The sequence below is a fragment of the Pongo pygmaeus genome, chromosome 6, assembly GCF_028885625.2.
Source record: "Pongo pygmaeus isolate AG05252 chromosome 6, NHGRI_mPonPyg2-v2.0_pri, whole genome shotgun sequence".
Classification (NCBI taxonomy): Eukaryota; Metazoa; Chordata; class Mammalia; order Primates; family Hominidae; genus Pongo; species Pongo pygmaeus.
In genome coordinates, this window is record NC_072379.2 from 24,727,033 (window position 1) to 24,742,082 (window position 15,050).

The window sequence follows — 15,050 nt, forward strand, 5'->3', positions numbered from 1 at the left end:
ATCTGCCCGCCTCGGCCTCCCAAAGTGCTAGGATTACACGTCATCACTCTTAAAGTAGTAATAGCACCACATCCATTTCCTGGTACCAGCTGGCCTGTTTTTCACTGATATGAAGTGCAGAAGGTATTGAAACCATGAAGAAGGGTGATATAAATGGAATACTTATATGAAGTACAATTGTTAATAAAAAGTAGCATTTGATATTGTACAACTTTAGGTAAGACGATTAGTATGAGATAAAAATATTTTTACTTTAATTGACAGAATAACTTTATTCACAATATTTCCATTTCAAATAACTTTTTTTGCTCTATATTTGCTGTTTTTTATCCGATATTACCTGAGCGCAATAGGAATCAACAAAATGAATATTATACCACAATAATTTTATTCATGCATATGCTTAATTTGCTGAAAATATATTAGCTTACTATTAAATATTTATACTTTTATTGTGTCATTTTTTGCTCAAAAGTGGCTGTCCTTCCAGAAAACTGCTATTCTGAGCTCTGCTCACATTGACTTTGCTCAGCATAGTGACTGGAAGTGATGTGTGGATAAAAAGCAAATGTGTCTTCTTTGCATCTTTTTTCATCTGTTGGGTGAAGGAAGGGGAAAATGCAGTTAGAAAATTTTTACAAAGCTAATCTCCAAATGATCACAAAGAAGTTTTCTTAACCAGAAATCAACCAAAGGGGATGGCTGTGTAAGCAGAAAATGCATTATTTTGCTAAGCCTTTGAAATTTTAGGGTTTATTAGTATGACAATCCGCATTGCTTTAACAAACATATTAGTCTTTCAGTTTTAATTCTTCTGGGTATGATTCAATTTCCTGATGAATCTGAACTGAGAGGAGAATAACTTATTTGTAAAAATTAAAGATGTGGGAAAAAAATATGTTAACTAAAATAAAATAGTTAAAAAGAGACAGACAAAACAGAAAGTAAAATGATGTTCTTCAGAAGCAAAAAAGAGAAAGAGAAGACAGTTTATTGGACATTAAATTGTACTTTTTAAAGATAAAATTGATCTAGAGATCTCTTTCAAAAAATGTAAATATACTTAAAAGTACTAAACATATAGTTGAAATGTACAACTTTAAAAGTTTAAGATAGTAATTTTATGTTTTTAATCACAAATATTTATATGTATCAAAACATAGTTACATTTTTCAAAAATTACTTCAAATAACAAGTGTTTTTCTCACACAATAACATATATTCAAACAATAAATAGATGGTAATTTTAGACTGCCTTTTTTACTACTCATCTAGGCAATGAAACACAACCACCTGAGAAAAGAAATAAACAAGATAATTAATAAAATGGGGCAATATTTATACAGGCAAATATCACATAAGTAACTTTTATAGGCAATAGAAATGTCTGACTTATGGGGCCAGGCGTGGTGGCTCACGCCTGTAATCTCAGCACTTTGGGAGACTGAGGCAGGTGGATCACGAGGTCAGGAGTTCGAGACCAGCCTGGCCAGCATGGTGAAACACTGTCTCTACTATAAATACAAAAATTAGCCAGGCATGGTGGTGCACCCTGTAGTCCTAGCTACTCGGGAGGCTGAGGCAGGAGAATTGCTTGAACCCAGGAAGCCTGGGCATGACAGAGTGAGACTCCATCTCAAAAAAAAAAAAAAGAAAGAAATGTCTGACTTATACTTGTTTCTTTAAATTTGCCCCAAGTGAAACCTAGCAATTTATGTTTTAATTAAACACCACATTTTTATAAATAATACAGAGTGAAAAATTACCATCCAAATCATAAATATAATGTTAAAAACAAAAATACAATTTATTAATCAAAGGAAACCTACATTAAAAAAATGCAGTAAAATGGAGTTAAAAAATGAAACATGTTGACCTACAAAATACTGAATATTAGCATAGATGTATCAGAAAAATAATTATTTAAATAACTAAGTTTTCAAATGTGACTGAACTTTGGCATTTTTAATTATTGGCATGCAATGTATAGCAGTAAAATTTCACAAAAAAATGCATTATAAGAATTAATAAAAGACTAATGAAAATGGAACCTTTTAATTAATAAGTACTTAAAAGATACTAGGTAATGTTATGAATATATTGGTGCTATTACACAAAATATAAGATCTATAATACAGCCATATGAACAAGAAAATAATATCGCAAAACAAAAATATAATTTTTATAATACTGTGAGATTATACATTAAATATTGGTATTAAATTATATCATTATTTAGTTATAGATGGAGAAAAATGAGTAAAATACTAGTCTGTAATGGTGGTGGATGAATTGCTTTTAACTCAGGGATAAAAGCTACAAGACAAAAGTATTAAAAATACATATAATTGAAATAATTTGTTATTAGATACACAGTATAAAAATGTAAAGTGTGATATAAATCATGTATTGAAGAGAGTAAAATTGTTGAGTCTCTATACATAGAGGCTCAATTGTTATTATCTTAAGCTAGACTGTTATGAGATGATTTATGTAAGCCTCTTGGTAATTAAAAGAAAATTTGTAGTATATACACAAAAGAAAAAGGAATCAAGAGGCTGGGAGTTGTGCCTCACGCCTGTAATCCCAACACTTGGGGAAGCTGAGGCGGGCAGATCACCTGAGATCGGGAGTTCAAGACCAGCCTGACAAACATGGAGAAACCCCATCTCTACTAAAAATACAAAATTAGCCACCACATTAGCCATGCATGGTGGCACAGGCCTGTAATTCCAGCCACACGGGAGGCTGAAGCAGGAGAATCGCTTGAGCACAAGAGGCAAAGATTGCGGTGAGCCAAAATCACACCATTGTACTCCAGCCTGGGCAACAACTCAAAAAACAAAACAAAACAAAACAAAAAAAGGCCAGGCGTGGTGGCTCACGCCTGTAATCCTAGCACTTTGGGAGGCCGAGGCGGGTGGATCACAAGGTCAGGAGATCGAGACCATTGTGGCTAACATGGTGAAACCCCATCTCTACTAAAAACACAAAAAAATTTAGCAGGGCGTGGCGGCGGGCGCCTGTAGTTCCAGCTACTTGGGAAGCTGAGGCAGGAGAATGTCATGAACCCGGGAGGCGGCGCTTGCAGTGAGCCGAGATCGCACCACTGCACTCCAGCCTGGGCAACAGAGCGAGACTCTGTCTCAAAAAAAAAAAAAAAAAAAGAAAAGAAAAAGAAAAAGGAATCAAAGCATACAACAACAACAAAAGCAAAAAAAAAAAAAAAATTCGACAAAACACAAGAGAAGACAGCATGAATAAAAAAAAAGACATTATTAGGTTGGCGCAAAAGTAATGGTGGTTTTTGCCATTAAAAGTAATGGCAAAAATACTAAAGTGTAATAGTAAACGGTCAGACAACAATTAACAAAATGGCAGTAGTAACTTCTTACCTATCAACAATTTTTAAATATCAAATAATTATAAAAATGCACTGCTATGATTTGAATGTCCCCTTCAAAATTCATGTTGAAATTTAACTGCCATTGTTATAAAATTATACAGTTAGACCTTCAACAAGATATTAGGTTATGAGGGATCTACTCTCATGAATGAATTAATGTCATTATTTCCAGAGTGGGTTAGTTGGCAGGAAAGTGGGTTTATTATAAAGTAAGCTCTGGCCAGGTGTGGTTGCTCACGCCTGTAATCTCAACACTTTGGGAGGCTGAGGTGGGTGGATCACCTGAGGTCAGTCGTTCAAGACTAGCCTGGCCAACATGGGGAAACACTGTGTCTACTAAAAATACAAAAAAAAATTAGCTGGGGGGCGTGGTGGCACGTGGCTGTATTTCCAGCTACTTGGGAGGGCAAGTCAGGAGAATCGCTTGAATCCGGGCGGCAGACGTTGTAGTAAGCCGAGATCGTGCCACTGCACTCCAGCCTGGGCAAGGGCGAAACTCTGTCTCAAAAAAAAAAATAAATAAATAAATAAAGAGTAAGCTCTCTGGTGTACACCTTCTGTCATTCTTATGCCTTTGGCCATTTTGTGATGTGGAAATATGATTCTCATCAGATATCAATGGGATGATCTTGGACTTCCATAATCTAAAATTGTGAGCTAAGTACACTTCTATTCTTTATAAAATACCAACTCTAGAATATTCTGTTATTAAAGCAGAAAATGAAAAGATTCACAGAATCTCTAAATAGATTTTAAGAATCAACAGTATGCTTCACCCAGGTGACTTATTTTAGATTTAAGGGCACACATAGGTTAATGGTTAAAGAATTTTAAAAACCCATACCAATAATTGAAAGAGTGTAAGAGTGGCTATATTTATATCAGAAAAAACAGACTTCTAGAAAAAAATCTGTCCCAAGAGACAAAGATCACTCTACAATAAAAAGAGGATAATTTGGCCCTCCGGCCCCGCCCCGCGGGGTGGCCTGGCAGTTTGGTCTGGAGCAGCTGAAACTGGTTTGAGCGTAGCCGCTTCCTGTCGCTTGGCGCTGCGACTGGCCGCCCTGGGGAGCGCTGGCGAGGCACCGACAGCGGGTGTCCGGTACCTCTGCCCGCGGTCCTCGCTCTCGGGCAGGGCGGCAGCGATGCGGACCTGTGGACTAGCGAACCTGGCAGCACGACGTCATAAAATAAACCCATCAGAATGACACCTTCTCAGGTTACCTTTGAAATAAGAGGAACTCTTTTACCAGAAGTTTTTGCAATATGTGGAAGCTGTGATGCTTTTGGGAAACTGGAATCCTCAAAATGCTGTCTCTTCTTCCAGAGAATGAGACAGGTGGAAGGAGCTAAGATTGTATCAGAATGAGGACAATGCCCTAAAACCTGTCTTAGCAGAGCCAGCATGTTATGGAAAGCAACCATTGTACTCAGTGGAGGAGTATAAGTTCAGCATCGCTACTTCAAAGGGTACTTTTTAGAACCAAAGACTATCGGTGGTCCATGTCAAGTGATAGTTCACAAGTGGGAGATTCATCTACAACCACGATCAATAACCCCGTCAGAAAGCGAAATTGTTATTGACGATGGACAATTTGGAATCCACAGTGGTGTTGAAACTCTGGATTCTGGATGGTTGGCATGTCAGATTGAAACAAGATTACGTTTGCATTGTTCTGAAAAACCTCCTGTGCCAATAACCAAGAAAAAAATTTAAAAATCTAGATTTAGGGTGAAGCTGACACTAGAGGGCCTGGAGGAAGATGACGATGATAGGGTATCTCCCACTGTACTTCACAAAATATCCAATAGCATGGAGATCTCCTTAATAAGTGACAATGAGTTCAAGTGCAGGCATTCACAGCTGGAGTGTGGTTATGGCTTACAGTCTGATCATTGGACAGAGTACAGCATACGGACAATGGGACCAGATAACCTGGAACTAATCTTTGATTTTTTTGAAGAAAATCTCAGTGAGCATGTAGTTCAAGGTGATGCTCTCCATGGACGTGTGGATACAGCTTGTCTCTTATCATCCACCATTGCTGAGAGTGGAAAGAGTGCTGGAATTCTTACTCTTCCCATCATAAGCAGAAATTCCAGGAAAACAATAGGCAAAGTGAGAGTTGACTATATAATTATTAAGCCATTGCCAGGATACAGTTGTGACATGAAATCTTCATTTTCCAAGTATTGGAAGCCAAGAATACCATTGGATGTTGGCCATCGAGGTGCAGGAAACGCTACAACTACCCAGCTGGCTAAGGAAAATACTATTGCTTCTTTAAGAAATGCTGATAGTCATGGTGCAGCCTTTGTAGAATTTGATGTACACCTTTCAAAGGAATTTGTGCCCGTGGTATATTATGATCTTACCTGTTGTTTGACTATGAAAAAGAAATTTGATCCTGATCCAGTTGAATTATTTGAAATTCCAGTAAAAAAATTAACATTTGACCATCTCCAGTTGTTAAAGCTCACTCATGTGACTGCACTGAAATCTAAGGATCGGAAATAATCTGTGGTCCAGGAGGAAAATTCCTTTTCAGAAAATCAGCCATTTCCTTCTGGTAAGATGGTTTTAGAGTGTTTGCCAGAAGATGTAGGGTTTAACAGTGAAATAAAATGGATCTGCCAACAAAGGGATGGAATGTGGAATGGTAACATATTTTGACATGAATCTTTTTGGATATAAATTTAAAAACTGTTTTAGAAAATTCTGGGAAGAGAGAATAGTGTTTTCTTCATTTGATGCAGATATTTGCACAATGGTTCGGCAAAAGCAGAACAAATATCCCATATTATTTTTAATTCAAGGAAAATCTGAGATTTATCCTGAGCTCATGGACCTCAGATCTCCGACAACCCCCATTGCAATGAGCTTTGCACAGTTTGAAAATCTACTAGGGATAGGCTGGGTGCGGTGGCTCACTCCTGTAATCCCAGCACTTTGGGAGGCTGAGGAGGGTGGATCACCTAAGGTCAGAAGTTCAAGACTAGCTTAGTCAACATGGTGAAACCCCATCTCTACTAAATATGCAAAACTTAGCTGGGCATGGTGGTGGGCGCCTGTAATCCCAGCTACTCAGCAGGCTAAGGCAGGAGAATCGCTTGAATCCAGGGGGTGGAGGTTGCAGTGAGTCGAGATCACACCATTGCGCTCCAGTCTGGGCAACAAGAGCGAAACTTTGTTGAAAAAAAAAAGAAGAAAGAAAAGAAAAGAAAATCTACTGGAGATAAATGCACATACTGAAGACTTGGTCAGAAACCCATCTTATATTCAAGAGGCAAAAGCTAAGGGACTAGTCATATTCTGCTGGGGTGATGACAGCAGTGATCCTGAAAACAGAAGAAAATTGAAGGAACTTGGAGTTAATGGTCTATTTTATGATAGGATATATGATTGGATGCCAGAACAACCAATTGGAATGCCTGAAGCAAGAATTGCCAGAGCATAAGGGCTGTTTGTGTCCCGCTATTAGCCACTTTGTTCCCTCATCTTTGTATGAGGAGCCTGATACCCATGTGGGTGCCAATGGCATTGATAACGTGGAGAATACTTAGTTTTTATTGCACAGAGGTCATTTTGGGGGTATTCATTTTTCATCATTGAGCATCATTGATCTATGCCTTTTGGGCTTCTCAGTTCAACGAAGCAATCATGAAGTATTTAACTCTTTCACTACAGTTCTTGCAAGTATGCTATTTAAATTACTTAGCCAGGTGTAATTGCCAGTCAGTCTCTTTATAGTGAGAAAACTTATTGGTTGGTAATATGAATATTTTAAACTAAATATATAAATCTATAATGTTAAATGTTCATTAAAAGCATAGCACTTTGAAATTAAATATATAAATAGCTCATATTTACACTGATAGCTTTTCATTTGATCAGGTCTGAAATCTTTAGCACTTGAGGAAAATGACTATGCATAATTATATCTAACCATTGAAAAAATAAGTACCTCAAATGCATGCATTTGCACTGGTGATTCCAACTGCACAAGTCTTCGTGCCATCTTGCATACAGGTATTTTTTACATGGGTTGACATGCACATAACAGCATTTTCTTTCAGTGTGAACCTTGAGGCTGCTGCCATTTTTCCACTTAACCAAACCAGCCTGAAGGTGAACCTTGAAACTTGTTTCATAAATCTTTCAAAAGTTGTTTTACATCGATGTTAAAATTTCAAGATGCTGCAGGGTAATTTAATGTATAAAATATTAGTAAGAAAAAGTATGTGTTGCATACTTAGTTGAATAGATCACAACATATAAGTTCAATTCAGTGCATGCTTTAAGTGTTAAGCACGAGATTGTACATGTTACTGTTAGGTCCTTGCATCCGTGGTGCTAGGTGAGTATGAGAAGATGTCAAGGACTGGATATATTTTGTTACCTAAAAAATAAAAAAAGGCTGTAGGCATTTTAAATATGCCTATTTTGTGTGTCTCTCACTACCTATTACACACTGTTGCTTTGTGGGTTTGTTTTGTATATGTGTGTCTGGAACAGTAGTTAAATTTCCATGCAGAAAAATAAATGTCCTGAATTCTCATATTAGTACTCTTTATTGTATATCATGCATGTAATTTATTTAGAAATGTAGAAGGTCTTACTAAATGTATATGCATGTGTTTCAGATTATACTAGGATTTCTTGGATTAGAAGCAGATTGTGTTAACTTAAGAATGAATATTAAATAAAATAATACAGTTTTTTTATTACAAAATGAAAAAGAGGATAATTTTTCAAGAGGATATAACAATTAAAAAATATATGCACCCAATATTAGAGGACATAAATATATAAACATATATAAACAGAACTTTAGAAAAAACAAATATGACAATAATAGAGGACTTTGTTACTCTACTGAAAACAATAGATTATTCAGACAGAAAGCTAGAAAGAAAACAATGTGCTTGGATAGTGCTGAGGAACACTGCAAATCCCGGACATATGTAGACTATTTCAAGTAGCAGTATGAGAATACGTATTCTTATCAAGCACAAATGGAACATTATCCATGATAGAGCATATGTTGGGCCAACAAAAAAAACAAACTCTATTCAAATTTAAAAAGATTAAAATTACAGCAACTTTTTTTTGTTTTTTGTTTTTGAGATGGAGTCTCGCTCTGTCAACCAGGCCGGAGTGCAATGTTATGATCTGAGCTCACTACAACCTCCGCCTCCCGGGTTCAAGCAATTCTCCTGCCTCAGCCTCCCAAGTAGCTGAGATTACAGGCATGCAACACCATGCCTAGCTAATTTTGTATTTTTAGTAAAGACGGGGCTTCACTATGTTGGTCAGTCTGGTCTCAATCTCCTGACCTCAGGTAATCCAACTGCCTAGGCCTCCCAAAGTGCTGGGATTACAGGCAGGAGTCACTGCGCCCAGCCATATCAATTTTTAAATTTACAATTTAATAAAACTAGAAATCAATAGCCAAAGAAAAATTTTAAAACTCACAAATATGTGGGCAGTAAACAACATGTTCCTGGACAACGAATGGGTCAAAGAGAAAAAGCAAAGGGAAATCAGAAAGTATAATGAGAAAAAAGAAAATAGAAACAACATACAATAGCTCCTGGGATACAAAAAAAAACCCCACAAAACAGTTCTAAATCAGAAGTTTATAGTGCTATATTTCTATATTAAGAGAAAGGAAAAGATGTCAACTAGAAAACATAACTTTAATTCACAAAATACTTGAAAAAGAACAAATAAATAATCCCAATGTTAGCAATGTAAGGAAAATAACAGGCCGGGCTCAGTGGCTCATGCCTGTAATCCCAGCACTTTGGGAGGCTGAGGTGGGCAGATCACCTGAAGTCAGGAGTTCGAGACCAGCCTAGCAACATGGTGAAACCCCGTCTCCACTAAAAATGCAAAAATTAGCCAGGTGTGGTGGCAGGCGCCTGTAATTCCAGCTACTCAGGAGGCTGAGGCAGAAGCATCACTTGAACCCAGGAGGCAGAGGTGGCCGTGAGCCGAGTTTGCACCACTGCACTCCAGCCTGGGTGTCAAAAGCAAAACTCCGTCTCAAAATAAATAAATAAATAATAAAAATAAATGAAAGAAAAAATAATAAAAATTAGAGCAGAAATAGATTTCATAGATATTGAAAAGACAAGAAAAAAGATAAAAAGCAGAGAAAGAATTTACATGTAAAAGGTATTTAACATTTTAAGAAAAAAAAAGAAGTGTAAATTCCCATTTTTATTTTTTAGTTGAATGATTGCCTTATCTTTATTTTGTATTTATGCTTACAATAAGCAGGTCCAAAAAATTTATCCTGAACTTGTGGACATATGATTTCCAGTAGGGTTTGTATTTAGGCACCAGAGGTGTGGCCTTGTGTTTGTGAAAGAGCGTTTGTGGAAAAGAAGAAGGCAGAATAAGAGAAGGTGCTATAAATAAACCTACGGGGGCTGGGTGCGGTGGCTCATTCCTGTAATCCCAGCACTTTGTGGAGGCCGAGGCGGGTGGATCACCTGAGGTCAAGAGTTCGAGACCAGCTTAGCCAGCATGGTGAAGTCTCATCTCTACTAAAAATACAAAAATGAGCCGAGCATGGTGGTGGCGCCTGTAATCCCAGCTAATCGGGAGGCTGATGCAAGAGGATCTTTTAAACTTGGGAGACGGAGGCTGCAGTGAGCTGAGATCCCGCCACTGCCTCCATCCTGGGTGAAAACAGCAAAACTCAGTCTCAAAAAAATAAAAAGAAAGAAAGAAAGAAGGAAGGAAGGAGGGAGGGAGGGAAGGAAAGAAAGGAAAGAAAAAGAAAGAAAGAAAGAGAGAGAGAGGAGGGGGAGGGGAGGGGAGGAGAGGAGAGGAGAGGACAGAAGAGGAGAGGAGAGGAGAAAAAAACCTATGGGTGGGGAACAGTACCCAGTTGGTGAAAAGACTGGTTAGTGCTGCAGATACTGGTCCAGACAGGTAGCTCTGACTTATAAATGTGTGCATGTAGGCAGATGGGAGGGAGGGATGACCCAGAAGCCTAAGCTAGTGGAGAAAATGGGTCACTGGTGCAGATTCAAGACCTGGGCATAAAAATAAGCCATGAGTCCTCTCGGCACTTACGTAGCCTATTGGAGGAAAACTCTAGAAGGAGAAGTTCTCTCAGCACAATTTCTGAGGGTGAAGCCTTGCCATGGGAGGAGTGTGGCTACATCACTGCCCAGTGTGCATGGGTGTGAGCGTGCAGAAATCACTTTCTAGCAGCAGTGTGGGGAGAGGAGCCTGTCCTCAGAGTTGCTTTCCTTTGAGTTCTCAGTTTCCTTTGAACCTGGATGAGACCTGGAATCACAGGACAATTCACAGTGCAACAGCTTGTGTGCAGAAGAATAGAGTATCCATTCCCCAAAAGACCCACAGTCTCACTCCAGCCAAGGCTACTGTGATGTCTTTGTTCTCACACCAAATATGCGGCATTTGTTGAACACCAGCCAACTCTTCAACACCAACTGGATGTTCAACAACTCAATTCTGACAGAATCCAGAGTCACCATGACCCGACCACTTCAGGACTCAATTCCTCAATATAGTCCCCAGTGCACATGTCAGGGACAAGCACCAGGGGCCCATCTATACCTCTAAGCAGGTATCTATAAATCATGGGCTTTCTTAAATTTCTCCCTGAAGTTTAATAATTTGATAAAACTACTCACAGAACTTGGCAAAACACTCTACCTATGTTTACCAGGTTACTATAAAGAATACAATTCAGGAAATGACAATTGGAAAAAAATGTATAGAGCACAGAAAAGTGGGAGAGAAAGACGGGGTGGGTAGTGAGTCCTGGTAAATGGTTACAATTAAGAAAACTCCCTAATGCTTTGTGTTCTGTAAGAACAGCTTACTGCAAAGAAAGATCCTTACCATTATGACTGAGATGATGATATGCCCGCTTTTAGATATCACAGATTCACAGACTCCACATTCCCATTGTTCTTCACACACAATTAAATAATTTTGTCTTCAGGATTCAGAATAAAATACTTGCTAAGCAAACTTTGCTTAAGTTTCTCTCTTTCCCCCAGACCCCTGGACTCTGCCCCACCTCCAGTCTGAGCAAACATACAACCCCTCTTGATGTCTCTACCAAGAACAGGCTGACTTCAGGGTGCAACATTCTTTAATCTTGCGTTGATTTTGCCACCCTCCATTCTGCCCTCCTCTCCCACCTTCTTTCTAATCTTGCTTGCTCCTCCATATGAATGACAGCCCTTTTCAGCTTAACTTTTGAGACGTTTGCAGATATTATATTTGGTGCTTCCCCCATTGCAACACTACTTTATTTATTAATTTTATTTGAGACAGAGTCTCACTCTGTTACCTAGGCTGGAGTGCAGTGGTGTGATATTGGCTCACTGCAACTTCCGCCTCCCAGGTTCAAGCGATACTCCTGCCTCCGCCTCCCGAGTAGCTGGTATTACAGGTACCCGCCACCATACCCAGCTGATTTTTGTATTCTTAGTAGAGACAGGGTTTCACAATGTTGACCAGGCTGGTCTTGAACTCCTGACCTCAAGTGATCCACCTGCCTTGGCCTCCCGAAGTGCTTAAGATTACAGGCGTGGGACACCGTGCCCAGCCACAACATTACTTTAGAATAAAGTTACTTCTTACCTACATCTAAATTGATTTTATTTGACAATATCTAAAAACAACCCCAAAACAATAACAATTACATTCTGACAGAGGACATCACAATCCTCCTCCCATCTCAACTCTCACTGCACCTGCCTGTGCATCCCCACAGTTGAGATGGTGACATATACTTTGAGTCAGCTTACAGACATTGTGATAACTCTTACACATAAGCCCAGCCAAAGAGAGAGATTTTGACTCTCATAGATAGGACTAGGGCCATGGGTAAGGTCCTGTGTCTTCTACTTGTATGAATATCACAGATGATTATGACACCCATGCATATTAAATAAACCCCGTGGGTGGTACAGAAAGTCTCATAACGGCCCAGAACACAGGTGAGATTGAGAGTCCTGTATGAACACACAGCCAAAAGTAGAAATTGTCACATGCCCAAGGGTACACAAGTCACAATTGAGGTTCTGAATCACACCCAGGGGCAGTCAAGAGTTGGAATTGTGACTCTCATATACGGATCCAGTCCACAGGTGAAGTGGGGACTCTCCAACCAGGATTCAGCACAGCACTGAGGTTGTGACTCCCCTACTGGAACACAGCTTGGAGAAGAAATTGGGGCTCTCATGGGAGGATGCAATCCACTGTTGAGATTGTGACTCATGCGCTTGGACCTAAGTCTCAGGAATGGTTGGCTCTTACACCTGGAATGGGGAAATGTGTGGAATTGGGAGTCTCATTCCTGGGCCTGCCTGCAAGTTTAATTGTGACATGCACTTCTACCTAGAAACTTAGTAATTTTATTGTCCTTCTGGGCTCAACACACAGATATCTTGTGAGTTATACCTGGGCCAAGTACCGAGGTGATGTGACTATATTGCCTGGCTACTTCCCTCAAAGGTATTGTAATATATCTCTTTACTGAGCACCTAGGTGAAGTAAATCTTCTCTTGCCTGGACCCTGCCCACAGGTAAAGTTATGACATATCACTAAGCCTAGCAGTTAATGATGTGATTGTCCTGTCTTGTTTGTGCTCTGCCCTGAAGAAGCATTGTGACATTGCTGGTCTAAGTAAAAAGGTAATTCAAGTCTTCTGCCTGGGACATGTGCACAGGGGGGATTGTAAATATCTCTTGGCTTATCAACATGATGATGTGATTCTCCTTTCTTGTCTGGAACCTTTTTCTAGTTGGGATCACAACATATTGCTGGGCCCAGCACCGGGTGATGTTATTCTTCTCTCAGAGCCCAGCCCACAAATGGCATTGTGGCATCTCTCTGGGCCCATCGCCTAGGTGATGTGACTCTGCTCTTCTGCCTGGGCACTTTCCACAGAAGGAATTGTGACATGTAGCTGGACCCAGCTCCCTGGTGATGTAACTGTCCTGTCTTGGCCCTGTGCAAAGGGGGCATTGTGATATGTTGCTTGGCCAAGCCGCTAGGTGATATGACTCTCCTAAATAGGCCCTTTACTGAGAGAGGATTTTCACTCATTGCTGGGCCAGTCATATAGGTGATGTGTCTCTCCTCTGTTGCCTGGACCCTGCCCAAGTAAGAATTGTGGCATATCACTTACCCAGCACCCAGGTGATAGGACTCTCATGTCTGGTTCCTGCTGACAGGTGAAATTGCGACATATACATGGTCGCAGCTCACAGGTGAGATGATGACTCTCATACCTGGATCCAGCTAAGAGAACAGATTTTGACTCTGATATCTAGGCTTAGGGCAACAGATAAGGTCCTGGGTCTCCTACTTAAATAAAGGTCATAGTGTATTATGATACCAAGGTATATTGTATAAAGCCCTCAAATGATACAGTGTCATAACAGGACCCAGAACAAAGATGAGATTGTGACTCTCATATGCACATCCATCTGATAGAATTGTCACCCTCACACATAGCTAGTTCTCACTGGTGAGGTCCTAAATCTCACATGCAAATGCAATCCAGACTTGGAATTGTGACTGTCATATATAGATACAGCTACAGGTGAGACAGTGACTCATTTTTGAACCCAGCTCACAGAAACAGCAATAAAACTCATACCTGGACCCAGTCAATAGCAGACATTTACAATCCTGGACATTTTCCTGCTAAAGGTATAAGAGTCAACACCTCTTGTGGGTTGAGTTCAAGTATGGAAGTCAGTCACAACAGTGGACTAAATCAATGCACAAGAGCCCAAATATCACCAACAGACTGTTTTGATAGGGGAGTCAGAGCCCCCAGGTGTTCTAAATCCTGGACTTGGTGTTATCATCTCATCTGTCGATTGGATTGATGCATGAGATTCACAATTCCAACTTGATTGCCTCTTGGTGTGCGATTCAGAACCTCAACAGTGGGTTCTGTTAATGTGGAAGGCTGATAATCCTTACTTTTATTTGAGTTTGTGTACAACAGCCATAGTTTGACCACAGTTTTAGCTGGGCTATATTTTGGCACTCTTTGTAGCACTTGAGGGCTTCATACAATGTGCATGCAAGTTGTGATATTCCGTGACCATCCTACAAGTTGAAGATACAGGACCTTAGTTTTTGCCCCAAGACTACAGGGGTCAAAATATCTTCAGGTATGAGTCATCATTCCACCTGTAAGCTGTGCCCTTGTGTATTTCCTAATACCAACTGTGGAGAGAGACCAGGCACAAGGGTTGCATCACCTGGGTGATGGCCAAAGATATGTCACAATTGCCACTTTGGGCAGGATCAAAAATCTCCCCTGAGTGCAGGGGCAATTCAGGAGGGTCATATCACCTAGTTACTGGGCTCAGCAATATGTCACAATGCCCCTTGTGGGCAGGGCCAAGGCAGGACTGTTACATCACCTGGAAGCTGGGCCCAGTGATATGTCACAATGTCTCTTGGGGGCAGGGTTCAGGCAGGAAAGAAGAGTCACATCACCTAGGTGATGGGCCTGGAGATATTTCACAATGCCTTCTGTAATTAGAACCCAGAAAAAAGAGTTATATCATTTGGGTTAAAGGTCCGGTGATATTTCACAATCCCAACTAAGGGCAGGACCC

The 15,050-nt window shown here is 39.9% G+C and overlaps 1 long non-coding RNA gene and 1 pseudogene across 2 annotated transcripts; one reads left to right on the forward strand and one right to left on the reverse strand.

Annotated features, from left to right (window-relative positions):
- Window positions 1–370: 370 nt before the first annotated feature.
- On the reverse strand, window positions 371–14,607 carry LOC129041400 (uncharacterized). Of its 2 annotated transcripts, none has more exons than XR_008503859.1 (3): window positions 13,598–14,607; window positions 7,372–7,604; window positions 371–595 (listed from the first exon to the last, which is right to left on the reverse strand). It is a non-coding gene; the product is annotated as an uncharacterized LOC129041400 (long non-coding RNA). The 2 variants fall into 2 exon arrangements; XR_008503858.1 differs by lacking the exon at window positions 371–595 and adding an exon at window positions 3,587–3,904.
- LOC129041397 (glycerophosphocholine phosphodiesterase GPCPD1-like) lies at window positions 4,757–6,680 on the forward strand (annotated as a pseudogene).
- Window positions 14,608–15,050: the final 443 nt, after the last annotated feature.